A 4,779-nucleotide genomic window follows, 5' to 3' on the forward strand; every position below is an offset into this window, starting at 1 on the left:
TTCACACCATTCTCCTGCCTCAGCCTCCCGAGTAGCTGGGACTACAGGTGCCCACCACCATGCCCGGCTAATTTTTTATATTTTTAGTAGAGACGGGGTTTCACCATGTTAGCCAGGATGGTCTCGATCTCCTGACCTTGTGATCTGCCTGCCTCGGCCTCCCAAAGTGCTGGGATTACAGGCGTGAGCCACCAGGCCCAGCCAAAACGTAATTGTAATTAAGTTTACTTTCCAAAGAAGAAAAAACACTCAGAATCCAAACAGGACAGGTGGAATCAAAGGCTTCTTCACAAAGATACTTGGGGTAATGCGGAACCCCTTTTCTTAAGAAAAGTTTCTGCTCAGAGGGGATCCTGGCCTTGCTGTTGCAGCTGTTATAAATCGTCCATGGGCATGAAAATGGAGATGGTCTTTGGAGGCCCGGGGAGAGATAAGGAGAGTAACAGACGCCACAGAGGCCATGCTTGGCTGTGGGTTGCAGAGATCTCCATCCCGATTGGAATAGTAATTGCTTCATTGGATCATTGCTTCGAAAAATAATGTGGTGGGGGAGCAGAGGCAGCCCGCTGTGAATTCCAAGCAGGAACATACTGAACTGCTCCAGAGAGAGGGAACTCTGCAGCAGGGAGCGCCTGGAGCCAGGAGTCCACTCACCCCAGCAGGAGGACTCTCCAACAAGAATTCGCCACTCCTGACCTGGAATGTGGAGATGGGAATGGCCAGACAGGCCCTGGACCTGGTGAAGGATGTCAGGACACTACAGCGTCACTGCTCCTGGTGGCAGCCATCATATCTTAACCCCTCAGGGAGAGTTGAGATTCAGGTCAGCACCTAGAGCAGCTACCTCAGAGTACTTAATGCCAATCCCTGGGCAAAGAACTTCTACACTAAATTCCATTCTGTCGTCACCACGCTGGGAGGTGGACATTACTATCCTCATCTGACAGACAAGGAAACTAACACTACAAGGAGATTAAATAGCATGACAAAGTCTCCATCCTGGCTGAACTTTGGATAAGATCTACGTTTGGGATTCTTCTTGGTGATGGATGATGCCTAGACCAGCCCCAGACACCCTCCCAAGCCTAAGCTCCCCTCTCCTGTTCTGACATCCCCATCCCACCAGGAACCCAAGCTTGTGGCCATCGTGCCAGGAGGACTTCTTCCAGGTTTTAGTATAGTCTGAGTGACCTCCAGGAGTCCTTGGACCTGAGCTAACTCCTGTACAATTTTGGCCGGTTGTCTGGTTAATAAATTAACAATTGGTAATGATAACAGCTAGCCAACATTGTTGGTTATATGCCAGCCACTAAGGTAAGCATTATCTTATATGGCCCTCACAATCTCTCTTTAAGGTAGAGTTATGATCCCCATTTTATAGAGGGGGAAACTGAGGATTAAGCACGTGAGTCACCTGTGGGAAGGCAGAGTCTGGAATCCAGGGGGTTCGATTCCAAGGTCCATGCTTTTAACTCCTGTGTTTTTTTGCTCAGTTTCAGAAAACCCAGTTCACAGAAATCTGATACTTTAGAGATAAATTATTCACATAACAAAAGGATCTTTTACCTTGGGGAAGGATTCAGCTGGACTTTGAGCATAACTTCCTTCGTGCATTTAAAATGTGACCTGACTTAGGATTTTTGGTGTCCTGCCCATGACCTGATGAGAAACTATATTTGTCCCCAGGCTTCTTCAGCTGATATCCTTCTTCCCCTACAGGGAAGGAGGTCAAATCTAATCCTAGGCCTGGAAATGCTTGGCCAGGGCCTGGTGGTGCCCAAGCCCCTCTCAGGCTGGGCTTTGGCTTCTTGGGGCCAGGCCTTGGGTATAGAGGCCACTGCCCACACTCAGGCCCAGACAAGCTCGGTGACCTTGCATGGGCCACTCAGTGTCTCTTGCTCTGCCGCATGTAACCCTGGTCATGCTGACTCGCTCTTGCTGGGGCTCCCGGGTGTATCTAATAAATGATGTAAAGCACTTAGAGACATAAGTGCTCAACTACTGGGGCCATAAATTACCAGGGATGGATTCCTGAATGTTATGATGATGTGCTTGTGCTTGTTCTCAGTAATGAATAATTATCCTCTTAGTCCTGCAGCCACATCCAAACATCTTCACCCCACAGGACTAGAGGAGTCACTGACCCTGACTGCTGGGCTCCTCCGATGGTCATGGGCAACAACCAAATGCAAAGCTTGGTCCCTGATGGACCTTTTCTATAAGGCACGTTTGGGTAAATTTGAACACAGGCAAGGTATTAGATGGTGTCAGGAAACTGTTAACTTTGTTAGGTATAATCATGGCATTATGATTATACAGGAGTTTGTTGTTTTTTGTTTTTTGTTTTGAGATGGAATCTCACTTTGTTGCCCAGGCCGGAGTGCAGTGGTGCAATCTCAGCTCACTGCAGCCTCCACCTCCTGGGATCAAGCAATTCTCGTGCCTCATCCTCCCAAGTAGCTGAGATTACAGGCATGCACCACCACACCCAACTAATTTTGGTATATTTAGTAAAGCTGGGGTTTCACCATGTTGGCCAGGCTGGTCTTGAACTCCTGACCTCAAGTAATCCACTCGCCTCGACCTTCCAAAATGCTGGGATTACAGGATACGCCTGGCCAGGAGTATCTTATTTTTTTAGAAGTGCATGTTGAAATAGGGGTAAAATACCTGTCATTTATTTTTAAATACTTTAGGAAAAAAAAGATGAAGCAAACACAGCAAGATATATACAGTAGCTTAATCTAGGGATAGGCATATGAGTGCTCACTACATCATTTGCTCTGCTTTTCTATATATGTTTATATGTAACTAAGTTTAAAAACAAAACCAGCAAAGCATGATGATTTCAGAGACCTGCTCTGGCTAAGTTACAATTCCCTCACAAGTAACAGGCAGAGGGAGATGAGCCATTTTCAGAGAAAGTGTATCCCGGCAGGGGCCAGAAGCATGGGGCTCACCCTGGTGCCCAGATCAGGGAGAACAAGCTCCTGGGATCTGTTTCTAGAACTATCATCCCTTGTCGCACCCCAGCCACCACAAAATTTAAAATCTAATCCAAGACTAGTCACGCTACTTCTGCTCACTTTTCTACTCTTGATATCATAGGACAGTAGTCCCTCCTTCTGGAGGCTATTAATGTAAGCCAAGAAGTAGCTACTAACCATGCATTCATTTATTCATTTGTCATGGTTTTGTTTAGTGTTCCCTATATTCCAGGCCAGGTGAGGAATGAGAAATGGCATTTTAGTTAAAGTCTATTTGTACTACTATAACAAAAACACCTCCATATGTATAAAGACTCAAACACAAATAAATGGTGGTTTATTTCTTGCTTATAAACCAGTTTAAAGCCAAGGTCCCAGGTGGGTGGACAGCTGTTCTCCACTCAGTGATTCCGGGACCCAGGATCTTTCCATCCTGTGACTCTGCCATCTCCTAGGACCTTGTGGTCATCAGCCAGCTGAAAAAAGGGAAAGAACTTGGCCTGGAAGCAGCATGTATTTCACCTTTGTTCATATTCTATTGTTAAAATCTGGTCTCACACCCATGCTGAGATGCATAGGGATGAGGGTGCAAGAATAGAGGCTGGCTGGAAAATGCAGTTCCTGGATAGACTTTCCATCTACAGCTCTTTGCCATGGCCAGAGGAGAATGGATTTTGGTAGGGAGTCAGCCATCTCTGCCACACATGGCTTAGGCCCTCTAGAAGTTTACAGACTAGTGACAGAGTCACTGCAGTTTAGAGCAAGGTAATTTGTCCACTAGGGCAGGTAGAAGCAAGTCTAGTAGGACCCCCAACTCTGTGTCTGGCCCTATGCTCAGATGTGCTGCAGGGGAGACCAAGGAACTTCTGGGAACCTGCAGACTTGCTGAGACTCTAATGCATAAAATCAACAGAGACCAGCCCAAAGCAGGGGGGTAAACACTGAACAGTGCCTAGAGCAAAGATGAGAGTGTATATTTTTTTGAATAGAGGAATTGTATCTCTGTGTTAACCACTAAGTCCTTAGTGCTCAGCATGGGAACTAACATAGAGCCAAACCTTAAAAGTTCCCTGCCCACTCAAGCTGTCTGGGAAGATGGGACACAGAAGGGGAAAGTGGCAGCCCTGAGTGTTCTGTGGCCTTCCTTAGAAAGAGTATTAGGGGGTGGAGGGTTACTAGATTATAAGGGAACTAGCTTAAATAAAGGCCTGGGGATGGGGGTGAGTACATCAAGCACTAGGAACAACAGTGATCTCCCTGGTCAGAAGGTAGCAGGGGTGTTTTGAGGACCAGGGAAGGGACCTGGTTCTTTTCCTTCATGACACATCACCGGTAATTTTATATTTATTTCCATGCCTACTTCTTTAGAATCTCCTCCTGCTCTAGACTGTGAGCTCCCTAAGGGCAGCAGCCTGCCTGTCCTGTGCACCACTGTGTTCCCAGAGTCCTGAGCAGGCCCTGGCCCACCTAGGTGCTCACTGAATGAACACACAAGAGAATGAACGTAAGGCCAGCTGGTGGGACAGTGAGCGTCTGCCTGCACAATGAGGCTGCCCAGGGGAGGAAGGTACCCCCTACATGTGTATCTACTCTGCTTGGAGCTTGATTTTGTTTCCAGCCTGACCTTTTGTTTGCTCATTAATTCAATATTTGCTATGTTCCACCAAGGGACCTCAAGAGGCATAAAGGTTTTCCTTCTCCAGTAAAAGCAGCTTGCATTTGTCTTAAATTACCTCAATTACCTCATGGTGAACCCCATCTTTGTGTCCCACACTCTCCCCCACCTCCAAGC

At 47.0% G+C, this 4,779-nt stretch overlaps 1 long non-coding RNA gene across 1 annotated transcript; it reads left to right on the forward strand.

The window, feature by feature from the left end:
* The first annotated feature begins 994 nt into the window (after positions 1-994).
* Positions 995-4,570, forward strand: LOC134810026 (uncharacterized). The gene is made up of 3 exons (XR_010157094.1): positions 995-1,314; positions 2,091-2,223; positions 4,356-4,570. It is a non-coding gene; the product is annotated as an uncharacterized LOC134810026 (long non-coding RNA).
* The last annotated feature ends 209 nt before the right edge of the window (positions 4,571-4,779 follow it).

This window comes from Pan troglodytes, chromosome 4 (assembly GCF_028858775.2).
Source record: "Pan troglodytes isolate AG18354 chromosome 4, NHGRI_mPanTro3-v2.0_pri, whole genome shotgun sequence".
Taxonomy (NCBI): Eukaryota; Metazoa; Chordata; class Mammalia; order Primates; family Hominidae; genus Pan; species Pan troglodytes.